Raw genomic sequence first — 15,172 nt, 5'->3', positions numbered from 1 at the left:
TGTGTATAAAACATGTGAGTATCATCATAAAAGTAGCATGGAACATAAGAAATTATAGATACGTTTGAGACGTATCAGTGCGCTTTTTAGGCTGATGGATAGCATGACGCCCGACGTGTCATAGGTCCAGCTGGTGGAGGAGGCGGTGAGGTGGAAACAGTCGATGTTGCATCGGAGCAAACTAGAGCATTTGACGCTGGTTGAGAAACTGCATCATTTAAAGGGACAAACCGACCAGGAGCTGGCACAGAAAATTCTGTTGCAGGCGGGGCAGTCCGACCAGGAGCTGAAATAGAATCTTCTGCAGCAGGCGGGGCAGCAGCAGAATCGCGGGCAGCAGCAGAATCGCGTGGCGGGGCAGCAGGGTCGCGTGCAGACGCATGCGAGCAGACGCGCTCCAGGGCCTGATGCTCTGCATGCTGCTCCCCATGCGGCTCCCCTGGCGTGACAGGGTGGAAGCCCAAGGCAAGGCTGGGCTCAGCTCGCACGCAACCCAAGGCAGGGGAGTGCTCCACTCACGTGAAAGAGCCGGGCTCGGTGGAGGAGCCAAGCTCAGCTCACAGAGAGCCCGAGGTGGAGCCAACCTAGGTGAGAGGAGCTGTTGTGCATGGCTGCACATAGCCCAATGCATTCTCATGCAGATCAGGATCGACGTGATCAGGCGATGTTGTTGGAGTAAAAACGTCGAGGCGACTCCCGTGTCTGATACCTACAGCATGGTCAGCAAGCAAGGGCAAGACATGTGCAACATCCATAAAGCGGTCAGCTGAAAGTAAAGAAGACTCTGACACAGGTGGTAAATCATGAGAATTGGGCATGTTGGCAAAGGGAAAAACATTCTCGTCAAAAATAATGTCCCTAGAGATGTAGACACGATTAGACGGAACATGAAGACATTTGTATCCCTTATGGAGAGAACTATATCCCAAAAACACACACTTCTTCGAGCAAAAATCAATCTTATGATTGTTATAGGGTCAAAGGTGTGGCCAACAAGCACACCCAAACACCTTAAAAAGGTACAGTCAGGTGTTTCATTGAGAAGCCTCTAAAGAGGTGTTTTCATCGCAATGGTGCGACTGGGAAGCCTGTTAATGAGAAAATAAGCTGTAGAAAAGCATCATTCCAGTAACACAAAGGAACATATGCATGTGCTAGTAAAGTAAGACCGGTTTCAACAATGTGACGGTGCTTACGCTCGGCAGTGCCATTTTGTTGGTATGTGAGAACAAGACACACGATGTGAGACACCCAAGTTATGAAAGAAAGGATGGAGTTTCTCATACTCCCCACCCAAAAATCAGGTTGTACATGAATAATCTCGCGATTTAGGAGACGTTCAACATGTTTTTGGAACTGGAGAAACACATCATAAACATCAAATTTATGTTTGAGTAAATAGAGCCAAGTGAAATAACTGTAAGCATCAACAAAACTCACATAAAAATGATGCCCACTAACAGAGGTCTGGGCAGGGCCCCACACATTAGAATAAATAATCTCTAAGGGAAACTGTGTTACACGAGTAGACAAGAAGAAGGGAAACTGATGGCTCTTCCCTTGCTGACAAGCATCACAAACAGACTCAATTTTACTGGATTCATGTGTAGATGGTAACTCATGACTACGAAGAACGTGTTGAAGACTTGTAATGCTAGATGTCCTATACGATGATGCCACATATCACGCGACACCTTGACACTGGAAAGGGCTTGCTTGATGACAAGTGCTTTAATCTCATAGAGACCTTCACTGCAACGACCTCTAAGGATGGGTGCTCTCGTGTCCAGGTCCTTTAGAAAAAGACCATGAGGATGAAGTTCAATGAACATATTATTATCATGGGAAAGCTTACTCATAGATAAAAAAATCGAGTGGCTTTAGAAACATGAAGGATATTATTTAGAGCTAGAGACCTAGAAGACGGAGTGGATAAAATAGCTTGACCAACATTATAAATGTGCATACCTGTTCCATTAGCTGTATGGACCTGATCAGTGTCGTGGTAGGGCTCGCGCGAAGTAAGCTTGTCGAGCTCACTGGTAATGTGGTGAGTAGCACCTGAGTCTGCATACCACGCCGGGTCTACGGACTGAGACGCACCCTGAGAGCCTCCATGAGAGGCAGACATTGCCATAGCAAGTTGCTTCTCTGTAACACTCCCATCGTTGCCAAGACCTAGAAAATCACGGTTGAACCTCTTGTAACACTGAGAGGTGACATGACGCGGAGTCCCACACAGCTGACAAACAACAGGTGCACGCCCACCATTCTGCTTGGGCGTGGTGGCTGTAGGTGTGGTCTTGGCGATGGTGCTGAGGGCCGGGGTCCACCACGGCCGGCCCCATAGGCAGCTGTAGGCGCAGGAGGTGCAACAATGTGTGCAGCAGGGTAATGCGAGGAGCCACTCGAGCGACGCTGAGCCAATTTGCGATGTTCCGTAGCCTGAAGTTGCGAGAACAAGTCACGAATTGCTATAGGAGTGGTACGATTCGTAACCACTTGGTACAGGGCATCATACTCCTCATCAAGTCCAGCAAGTATGTATGAGACAAACTCCGCATCGCGCAAGGGCTCGCCAATGCTGGTGAGGGAATCTGAGAGGGCCTTCATCTGATGAAAATAATTATTGACGGTCTTGTTTCCATTCTTCAATTAAGCCATCTCCTGTCGAATTGCAGAGGACCGAGCAATGGAGGTGGAGGCAAAAGCTCCACTCAGGGTCTCCCAAGCCTCGCGAGAGGTACCCGAAAACATGATCATGCCTAGGACGCCTTCAATCATCGAGGAGACGAAACCAGAGAGAATAGCCTGGTCCTGCTGAGTCCAGTGTTGATGAGCCGGGTTGGGTGCATGATGCATGGCACCGGCATAAGGAACAACAACATGAGGACCGGGACACGAAAGAGAGCCATCAACATATCCCATGAGCATATGGCTGCGAATAAGCGGACCAACTTGTGCATGCGAGAACAGATAATTCTCGCTTGTCAGTCTAATGGTGATTGACGAGGCGATGGTGACGACTGGTGGCACACCATATGTGCTGGGAACGGTTGAGCTTGAAAGTCTTGCTGGATCAGAGGCGCTGGCATGGGTGGTGCAACAGGGCCCGGCGGCGGTGGTAGGGTAGAGCCGTAGGGCAGGGCGAGCGCTGTTGTTGGCGTCGGCGTGTGAAACCCTAGAGAGGGCTGTTGCATGTGCGGAGGGGCATAACCCATCATCAGCGGGTACCCAGGGTACCCGGGGTAGTACCCTGGATAGCCAGGGAAGCTCGGCCCATGTCCCTGGCCAGATCCTTGACCAAGAGAAGCAGCAACTAGAGCTGCATCGGTGTAGATCGCTGGAGAGAGAGATTCCATCGCCGGGGCTGCGTCGCTGACGATGGAGGGAACAGCGGCCATGGCGGCGCCCGACGCGGTGCCCGGGAGAGCCGGAAGTGGCGGCGGGACGGAACCTACCGGGAGGGCTGGCGGCAGCGGCGTGGCAGAAGCACCCGTGCTCGGAGGAGTCCCTGGGAGGGTCGCGGGAAGAGTCACATACTCTGTTGTTGAGGCCATCGCGGTCTGGAGTGCCAGCGGCGTGGAGAATGCCGGCGGCAGAAGACTTGTAGCGGCGACACCTAGGTCAGGATGTCGGCTCTGGTACAATGAAAGCGAACCAGAAAACAATTGTACGTGGCATACCCCGATGTGCCTCATCGGGTAGGGTTCTTGATATATATATCTATATAACATATAATGTACGGTTTACAATACGTATACAAAACTGTATACGAATACAATTCTGACAGCTTCATTTCGGTCGCTGCTGAGCACGCGCTGTGTAAAATGAGTTCCTCGTCAACGCAGGAGGAGCAGCGCTGCCAGCGAAAACTGGAGTGCCGCCTTCTCATCGCCGAGCGGGACGAGCACGTGGCTCGATTGGGCGGCCCGCTTCCTCGAGGACCTTGTCGCCAAGCAGAAACACTTCGCCACACGCAAGGCGGCGCAGAAGGCCGCAAAGAAGGAGCGCCACCTCTTCCAGAGGGCCGACAAGACGGCGAGGCTTGCCTGCATCGAGGCGTAGATGGACGGTCTTCAGGCCATCTCCGATAACGATCCCCGTTGGGCTGATCAGTTCTCGTCAACACCGATGTCGACCACGACACCGGACTCGTCTGATGTCGAGTTGTTAGATTAGGTTTATTTTTATCTGTACTAGTTTAGAAAATATGAACTATCCCTATTTTATGTTCCATCTAAACTACTTTTATCCTATTTTCTAGATCTTGTTTTGTGCCATTTCTTTGCAAAATCGTGTTTATGGAGCTGCAATTTAGCACGTCTGCTAGGACGATTTTAGCTATTTTTGGCGCGCGGCTTTCTAGCGGTTCTGGTGAAGAAGAAATCGGCGCCGCGCGACACAATAATGCAGCGCGCTGCAAAGCCGTTTTAGCGCACCGCGGTATAGCGTATCACGCAGCTAGCTTATGCCCGTGTTGATTAAAACAGACGTGAGGTGGTACAAGATAGAAGTACAAAGTACAGGTGTACTTCCACTGTAATGAAGTATAAAGTGTAAATTACGAGGCAGATTGGCATAATATGTTTTGCAGGTTAGACATAGTAGGCTAGAACCTCAAGAAACACTTTAAGCTAAAAAAAAGAGATATGACAGGGTATAACATGTGTATTAAGTATTGAACCTTCCTTGATATAATATTTTTCTCAGAGAAAAATATTTTTTTGCATTATAGATAAGGCCACAATTAATGACTCAAGCATTAGCAAGGCATCAATTACTGTAGAATGATAGCTATTGTTAACTACTAGCAAATAGATTGAAAGAATAGTAATATATAGATATAACACATGAAATTAATTGTGCTTATACAATGGATCCTGTGAAGGTATGCTATACACATGAATATATAGATCAAACAATGCACAATGATATAAATGGTGAAAAATGCTACTATTTAACAAACTATTTTAATCCAATTAGAACATGGTGATCCCCTAGCTAAGAGTAAATCTGACACTGCATACATCATAACATATAGAACATGGTACCTTACACATCAGATGACACAACGGCCTTGCTAACTGTGATAGTGATTAAAAAAATGGAAACTCACCGATCCTGATACAATATTCTAATGGATTCAACCTTGCTAACTGTGTTACATGTCAGATCCGTGGTTAACTTAAACAAAAAAGCATGAGAAAGAACCTATACCTCCGGGAGACGTTGGAGCTGACGAGGACGAGACAGCTTGACCGGCTTATCGAAGTTCGGCAGCGAGGTTCGGCAGTGCGATCGATGAAGATGCCCCCGGAGATGTCAACTCTATTTCGGCGAGGTAGGTAGCAGATTCCACCACGTCGACCAGGTGCTCAAGGGGAGCAAGGTGACCTGTGTTTTCCTAAATCTGGATAGGCGGCTATCATGAAGTGAGTCCGGATCGGGACGCTGGTGGTCCTTATATATCCCAAAAAGATGGTACGGCGTGTGCTATGTACCTTCGCGCATGGCTATGTTGCACAAAGTCGTATGCCTTCTTCGCACACGATTTTTGTATACCTGCATCTCCACATGCTTCATACACGACTCATTTATACTAAGTTGCATGCTATACACTTGCACCTACATAAATTTTCTTGCACCTACATAAATTTAGATCGGACACAATTCATCTTTGAGGAAGATTTCATAATATATTTGACTTAAATCGGAGGGGAACCAATTAATGAAACATGGTTTCGCTTCCTTTTACAAAAGACCATCAATACCATTTGAGCATCGGTCGAAAGAGCACCAATCAATAATAGTGTTGCCCTTCCTGTTATAAAAAGACCGGTGTTGATTTCACATTACATACATATATAGGGCTGAATAAAGCTGGTAATAATTATGTCATATACTAAATGTCCTCCTCGTCACTATAGGAGACGTAAACGACGCTGATGTCTGATGCATCTCCATCGTCGACGGATACGCCCTCTCCGGAGACTGATGCATCGGCGTCGTCGGCACACTGACCGCTATTGCTTGATGCTTCTTCTTCGAAGGCGGATATGTGTCTTGCCAGTGCGGTCATCCACACCTCAGCAAGCTCGTCGGTGGGAAATTGTGGAACACGCGTTGTGTGGCCAGCCTTCTTACCTTTCTTCTCGGCGCGCAACCATGCACGTAGCCGGTCCTCGCGGAGAGTCTCGAAGGAGTCCTCCACCACGCGATGCACAACTTCTTCCTCACGCCACGTCAAATCGATGGACTGCTCCAGCACCATCTGCTCCTCCAAGTCCTCCTCCATCCTTGCCAGATCCTCCTCCTCTGCCATGTGCTCCTCTTGCTCTGGAGTGTGCTCCTCCTCCGAGTCAAACCCGGTGAGTTCGATGATGCTTCCCCCGGCATAGAGGAATGCTCCTCCTCCGCATCTGACAGTGCAAGGCCGATGCAACCTAGAGTGGAATGGAGGGAAGGTATGGTGCAGAGGAGGGTAGGCCGCCGGAAGGAAGAGTGAGCGACGCATTTTATAGGCGAGGAGGTAAGAGGCGCGGATATTTTAATTTCGCATTTCGAACGAAATCGGTGAACTTGCGAGAATATTTCATGACCAAAATATTCGCAACAATTTGCTGACGAAAACCGTTTGCACCATATAGCTGACACCGTTTGCGATACCTTCCTCCTCATACGATTTCGCAGACAAAAACCGTTTGCATAGCATGGGTGACACCGTTTGTGATATCTTCCTCCGCATACAATTTTGTTTGAACAAAACGTTTGCGATATTTCATCGTGCACGTATTTGGCAGCCGTAGCATTGCCTCCCATCTCCGCGCGCTCTTCTATGTCCTCTGAACTCATTTCGCCTTCTTCATTGTCTTGGTTGTTAGTCGGTTGGACGGAATGCTCCTGCTCCTTCTCGGCCACCGGAGGCGCCTGATCCGCCACGTGAGGCGCCCCCTCCGCCACCTGAGGGGCCTACTCCACCACCGGAGGGGTCTGGCTCTAAACGGCGATGTTGCGCTTGTGGGTACCGCACGAGAGACGAGCGGTTTTCTCGGTGCGAACCATGATGAAGTGAATCGTGTGTGTACCGTAATGGTGGGGTGTACCAAACATTACGGCGGTGGGGGCGGGGGAGGGGTTCTGTAGCCCGACACGCGTGGCACACTGGAGGAAGGCGTAGAGGCCAAGCGTCGACCGAAAGTTAGACACACGACTTTTATATATTGTACCGTTTGAGTGCCTCAGAAGAGAAGAGACAGGCAAGATTAAAAATTGGTCGCGAAATGTTCACACACGAGAACGTTAGCCACAGTCGTGTGCGATGAAAACCCTATACATTGATCAATATTTTCAAATGGACCATTTATAAACTTTTTATGATGGTCCGGAAATACCTTCGTATGGACCTGCCTGAAGACCAAACACATAATTCGTGTTTCATGGCGTGAGCGTTTAATCGCACAACACAACAAAAGGCTTTTCTGTGTACCACGGCCCACGGGGTCTTTAGTAGGCCCGATCTACACCAGTGGTAATATTTGTTGGAGGTGGGCGCGTGAAGTCACATGGTGAGATTGTGTGTCGCCAGCAGTTGCCAGTAGACAATTAGAGAATCTCTAGCAGAGCCTGTAAAAGGGGTTTAAAACCGAAATGTAACCGTCAGTTTAGGTTCGGGTCGAAACACGGCATTGACCAGTCACCGTAAACGAGGCAAAACTGAATTTTTTTTGCAGGTCGAGCCCGAAAACCCAAACTGGCACGTATTTGTAGGGGCGAACGAGCGAACCGAACGGTGGATCCATATCTTGGCTGCGCTAAAATTTCACCTCACGTAACCGCTCACTCTCTCCGTCCTCCCCTTCCACACCCCCTCCCCCGCGTCGCCAACAAATTTTGCCACCTCCATCGCCGCACCGCCCGATTCGGCCAAGCCCGGCATCCCGGAGCTAGCGTAGGTCGCCCCGCATCCTGCTCGCGGTTCCTCGCCCAGCTCTGGGTGCCGCCGCCACGCCGTCCAAATCGAGGATGAGCTCCGGCGACGAGTTCATCGACGTTTATCTGTCCGATTCGTCGAGCTCGGACGATTCCATCCTCGACGAGCTGCTCCAGGACGACAAGGTGGAGGCCACCATCCTCCTTCTCTCCATCAAGGTGCTGCAGGACCGCGCGCAGCTGCTGAATCGGAGGCGCGGCTCGGTGATTGGACGGAACCACATCCAATGGAATCGCCTCGTCGGCCACGAGAAATTGATGGAGGACTACTTCTCCGAGGTATCTACCTATCCGCCGCATCTATTACGTAGGAGGTATCACATGCGTCATAGTTTGTTCGTCAAAATCGTGAAGGCCTGCGAAGCCAACTCAAATTACTTCAAGCAACGTAGAAATGCTGTCGGCGTGATGGGTTTCAGCCACTTTCAAAAAATCTCGGCTGGCATGTGGGTGATTGCGTATGGCATCCCTGTGGATTACACCGATGAGTATCTTTGAATTGGCGAAGATACAACCACTGAGTCCGTGCGTAGGTTTACTCGCATGATTATCAAGTTGTTTGGGTCAACCTATCTTCGAGCTCCCAATGAGAATGACACAAAAAGATTGATAGAGATAAATGAGAAAAGAGGTTGGCCTGGAATGCTTGATAGTCTTGATTGTATGCATTAGATATGGAATAATTGTTCCAAGGCATGGCATGGACAATACTATGGGAAGAGCAAAGATGCTACCATTGTACTTGATGTCGTCGCATCACAAGATTTGTGGATTTGACATTATTTTGTGTTTGCCAGGAACACTCAATGACATCAACATGCTGCAAAAATCCTCTTTATTTGTGAAACTAGCAAATGGGGAAGCACCCACGCAATTACAAGGCCATGAACAATGAATATACAATGGAATATTGTCTAACCGATGGCATCTATTCGGATTGAGCAACTTTTGTGAAGTCTGTGAAAGATCCCCAAGACAAATTAGAAGTTGAATTTGCCAAAGCTCAAGAAGCAGCTCGCAAGAACATTGAGAGAGCTTTCGGTGTTTTGCAAGCAAGGTCTGCCATTGTTCGTGGTTCAGCCCGATTTTGGGAGAAAAAAACCCTTGTGAACGTCATGACATGTTGTGTGATTATTCACAACATGATCATCGAAGATGAAAGAGAGTTAAGTCTGTCCTACTTCTATGATAATGTTGGCACCCGAGTGCAACCCCGAAGGAATCCCGATCATTGAAGCTTTCCTTGAAACGCATCGGCAGATTGAGAATGCCAATACCCATGCCCAAGCTCGTTTATGATCTCAAAATGCACCACTGGCAGCGATATGGCCGTCGCCTATGATCCTACCATTCCATTCATTTACGTGTGAGATGTATCATTGTTGAGATATTGGTTCATTTATTTGATTGTTGAAAACTATTGTAATTTGGTTGGGACATTTCTTCATTTTTTAATTATTTTAAAACTGTTGCAATTTGGTTGAGACATTTGTTTATCTGTTGTAATAATTTGGATAATTATTTGATTAATTATGATCGATTGTTGTATGTTCATATTTATACTATGTTGCATATGAATTATATGAAAAAACTCTACTTTTACGGGTTCGGATGTCGCTGGCACTACAGATTGGTTTACGGGCTGTGCTCTGTGCCAACGATTTTCCGACCATAAACACGAATTCGGTGAACTGAAATCGGGGTTTTCAGCTGTTAGAGATGCTCTTAGCTAGTTTAGCATTCCCTCATGCGAGTTGTTGAACTGTGAGCTGGGTTACAGTATAGACTGCAGTATAGATTTTTTGGAGAGGAAAATGCAGTATAGTTCTGGACGACGTGAATGCACGCAAGGTTCGGGCACTGCCTGTTATTAGCAGATCCAGCTAGTCACGCGGCTTAATTAAGTAGCAAATGGCTGCCTAGTGGCTGATCAAGGGTATTCAGTGATGGCTTACGTGACCGTTCATGTGGCGCTCTACTTCCTACTGGCTGATGAAGGGTTGACCAGAAGTAGAGACAAGTCTTATACTACCAACTTGCCATTCATTCATGTACATGGTCCTCGAATGTTATTGACAACTGGTTGCGTTAACCAATGTGTTTGGTCTACTCTCGGCTAAGTCTTATTGAAGAGAAAATTGTTTATTCAAAGTACAGCCAACATCTCCCACCTGCCCAAAAATAGGCCCCCAAAAGTTTTTATAAATTTACTTTGATAACAAATAGTCCCACACAATAATTATTATAACAACTATTAATTTTCTTTTTGAGCACACACAATCAATACTTAAACCTCACTCATCACAAATTTAACGGATAGCTTTTCGCAAGGTCAAATAAGGTGTATTCCAACTTCTTCTCTTTGTCTAGTTATTTTCTCACCCTCCCATTTCTTCTTCTCCTCTAATAGCAAATTCCTCTCTTTCTCCACCTTGCACAACTTAGTTCCAGATTGGTCCTCACAATTCTTCTTCAGTTTTGCCATGTTTTGCTTTGACAGACGCTTCTGAATGTTCAAATTATCCTACAAACCCACAGTTCATACCATTCTACAAATTCAAATTATAAACAAATTTAAGAAAGGTATCATACTACTAAATCGAAACAATATAGCACACGCTCACTCATCGTAAATTTGAAGTATAGCATTCGGAAGATCAAATAAGGTGTATTCCAACCTCTTATTTTCATCCTTTAGTCTTTTCATCCCCCTATTTCTTCTTCTGCTCTAGTAGCAAATTCCTCTCCTTCTCCACCTTGCGCAACTTGCTTAGCAGACGTTTCTCATTGTTCGAATTATCCTACAAACCCACAATTAATACCATCCTACAATTTATAATTATGAAACAATTAAGCAAGGTATCATGCTACTAAATCGAAACAATATAGCACATTACTTACAGTGTGCTTCAAACACGCATATAACTAACACCATGTGTTCGTCCCTTCGAAAGCAACGACTTTCTCCGACATAAGGCCATTCATGCAGCAACGTGAGGTAGACTTGGGATCGACAATGCCAATCCACGCTGGGCCGGATATCGTGTCCGGCATAGTCCACCTCGGGATACTGCACATCAGTGGAATTAACCAAGCTATGGACACAATTATTAAAAGAATCTAAGTTAACAAGCCTCAAAGAAACCCGAAACCTATTAACACATCACCGGTGGGAGAGGAGGGTGTGGGTGGAAGAGGGAGTACTCACATCGCCGAGCCAAAACTCACTAGAGGTCTCCCCGTTATTCTAGCTCGACATTCTTCAAGAGGCATCGGTGGGCTGCAGCGGACCGCACAAGCGATGTGGCAGCTTAAGCAACTAGCGAGGCGACGGGCGACGGGCGACTCTGAGCTTCCGGTGCGCCGAATCATGGACGGCGGCCAATTCGTTTAGAGGCGAAGAATGCAATTTTAGGTGGCAAGGGTGATTTGGATTATGTCGCGCAAATCAAGGGGGAGAGAGGGCGGATGAGAAGGGTTGTTTCGCTTCTAGCACAGTTCCGCGCGGCCACTTGCCAAGCATTGTCGGTGCCCCCCATTCAACCACTGGCACGGGAGTGCCGATTGAATTATCGGCCGCAACAAGCGTGGGCACAACTAGGGGCACCGGTAGGAGACGTTTTTGGGCCAGAATCCCAAACCCCATTTGGGACGGGGGGGGGGGGGGGGAGGCTTTGGGGGCTCTCGGTGGGATGCTCTAAGTCATTTGGTTTGGGTTGTGGAGGTAAAAACCCAACAACCATGTTTAAATACTCATGGATGAGGATGAATGTTGTTGGGTAACAAACACTTAAAACATCTTACTCATACTTAAATGTTGTATGCACCCCTAGTTAGTGTAGAGGCCGACAAAATATGATAAGTTGGGCTGCCAACGGTCCACCAAAAATTGATCTTCCTCGTGTCAACTCTGGGATGGCACGGGCACCGCCGCCGCTTCCTTCATCTAGACTTCCCCCACCACTCACCCCATCATGGCCACCGGGTGATGCTACCAACAAGGATGTGCGGGAGATGGCGCCGGCTCTCCTCTTGCATCTGGCTAAAGGTTTTTGAGCATCTCATCTACTATGTGGCGATTTTCCATGTAGATCTGAAGCAACAATGGCTAGCGTGTCTCGTAGTGTAAGGTCCTCGTTTGTGGAGTGCGTCAAGCACTGATCCTGCTCCAATATGACAACCCTCCTAGATATTTTGGAATCCAACTTTGTGTAGCAATGACATGGAGCTCAAGGGTAGAGGGTGACACCAAGGAAGTTACAAAGAGGAGCAGTGGTCAAGCTGACTAGCATCATCGACGAGGAACTGTGTCATGAGGCTCCTTGGTGCTTTTGCATCCCTCATTTATTTGATTTTAATCATGATATTCTTTAGATTTATCTTAGACATACCAATATTTGTTACTCTTTAGTTTGTTTGTTTCTGTTTGTTCTATGTATGCCTTTTAAGCGGGCCTTATCTTTCATGAGCACTTATACGTCATCGGCTCATCGCCACCTAAGTTGTAGCTAAAATGGATAAGAAACCATACCTGAATTTTCAAAACTACAAGGAGCCTCCTAAAGATGATCTCAAATGAATAAGTTATCAACATGATAAATCAACTCTGCCTTTTGGACACGTCAATCGGAGGCCTTATAAATAATCAACCAGAAATTCTAGAATAGAAGATGAGAAGTGGTACGTAACACGCGAAATTAAGCATGTTCTTGGATGGCTCAGTATTACCAATTAGGTGTCCTAATTTGGTTCCTCTTATTTCGATAGAATCGGAGGAGTGCATGAGTGTTTTATGATTATGGAGATTGTCTGGCTTGGTCCACATATGTTCATCTCCGAGAAGAGTTGACCCTAGGAAGCACCAATCTCAAGATCATCATTAAATCATTCTATAGTCATTTGAGACATTTACATAGAATGCACCTCAAAGATGCAAAACTTAGGAGCGGGAGACCATTGAGTAAGAGGAGGATGGAGATGCCATACATGGCGGATGCAGCCGTATGGCCAGTGCCACCATCACCCCACCGCCGGCACCACCATATCTATCAATGTTAATATTTCCATTCCTAACCATGACCTCCAAGATGGGTTGTAGTTATTTGAACCCTAATTTTAATGCAAAGTTGATCTAAGTAACCCTAATGTTTATTTATTTATTTTACTATGTGTATCTTTTCGTGTTTTGAACATATGCACAAATCCTAGTGCCTTTGTGATACATCAAAAACGGATCTATGAATTGTGAAGTTTCTTATTGATATATAAAACATTTTAAAAAATTGATGAGCCGATTTTGGAAAAAGGAATATCATCAAAGCAAGTTCAAGCCCCAAAAATGAAAAAAAAACTTTTATAAACATAAACCCGGTGTTTTGGGCCGAGGAGGAGTTTTTGAACATGTATATAGAGGTTAGAATGTTGTGAAGGGAGGGGATGAGGATTAGGAAATATCACGTAATGAATTGAAAAAAAATTGTTCTCCTAAGAATTTAGGTGGGCTTGGTGTGCTGAATTTGGACTTGATGAATATTATCTCATAAGTGGCTCTAGAAGTTGGAAAGTGAAAATGGTGCATCATAGCAATTACCGAAGAAAGAATATCTGTAGGAATGAACTTTAACTTAGGTTGGGCCTAAATAAGGTATTGGCAGAGTTAATGAAAGTGAAAACAATAAGTAAACTAGAAGGGTCGCAAAACACTAGGATGGGAAACAAAACAGAATGTTCTGAAGTTTAAGCACCTTCAACCATCAAACCAACCCCTTTTTTCTTATATTTACTAGAAAATTTGATCCTCTCTTTTTTCTTCCATAGTGGAGATATTTACAGGTAATGACATATCACAACCATATTATAAAAATCTTGCGGTAAGATGGGGTTTCGTTCTAGTGCTAGTAAATAATATTCCAAAGCCTTTCTATGCTCTAAATGAATTGTGAGTATCCTTAACATACTGAATTGATTGCCATAATTCGTAACAAATCAATAGCGATTCATACAAGCTAAATCTTCAAATCATTGGTGGGGCTTTGGTTGATGCTAACACTCAGGCCCTAAGAAGGATCAGCGTCTTATGTTATATATGGTAATTGTTGCGCCTATAGTCCTAGAATTCTATCTCGACCTTCCTATTTTGAAAATAAAAACGGAAACTGGGAGAAAAATCGTAAAATATCAAGGTTTTCCACATAGGGAGGGACAAACCGATAAGAAAAAGGAGCCGGTTTTGGAAATAGGAATATCATGAGAGCAAGTTCAAGCAATAGTTGATTGTTCCAGAAAGAAATTAAATTAGTCTAGGTCTAGGAAATGAAAAGAAAGTTCTTTTATAAACATAAACCTGGTGTTTTGGGATGATGAGAAGATTTTGAAGATGTTATGATAATTGGCCCTTTCTTTCAAGGCATAACTATTTCCTTGTTCATTCTAGTTGTCAAGCATCTTATATAACTTCTGTGATAGAATAGTAGTATAGGGAAATAAGATAAGGTTTTGGGAGGATGTTTGACACAACGGGGAATCCTTGGAGAGAAGAGTTCCTGGATTGTTTGACTTGTCTTTTAATGAAAATAAATAAAGTTGACAAAGTTATTCAATCTAGGGGTTCTTGCTTAGTCTTTAGGAGATGCCATTGGGGGGATTTGGCTGAATATTTTTATAATTTCTTAGACATAGTGCATAATGTTAATCTAAGCAGGCATATGACATGGTGACATGGAACTTAGAAAACAAATGCGTTACAGTGAAACCACTATGTATTGCTCTGTAAATCGAACCACCAGCCAAAGTTTTCAACAACTTTGGTATCTCAAGCTTCTTGCCAAAATCAAATTTGCATTTGGTTGGTTATATGGGTTAGAAATCTGTCAAAGGAAAATATCAAGAAAAGAGGATGGGATGGATCAATTCAATGTAAGTTCTATGCCTCAGATGAGAGCATGCATGTATCACATATTCTTTCCTTGTACCCATTGTTAGATACATTTGGAGTGTCTTTTGGTGTGTTTTCAATTCTCTGAGACAACCTAAAACGGTCGCTAAACTGGGTGAGTGGGTACTCAAGTTTCAGGGATTGAGAGAGTGGGTGTGAAAATTTGTGCAGTGTCTCTCTCTTCCCGTCTCTTTGGAAAACAAGAATACAACATGTTTTGATAGTATTTTACCTAATGATCCTTGT

This window comes from Lolium rigidum, chromosome 4, assembly GCF_022539505.1.
Source record: "Lolium rigidum isolate FL_2022 chromosome 4, APGP_CSIRO_Lrig_0.1, whole genome shotgun sequence".
In the NCBI taxonomy this organism is placed as follows: Eukaryota; Viridiplantae; Streptophyta; class Magnoliopsida; order Poales; family Poaceae; genus Lolium; species Lolium rigidum.
Note: the sequence above shows the minus strand (reverse complement) of the source record.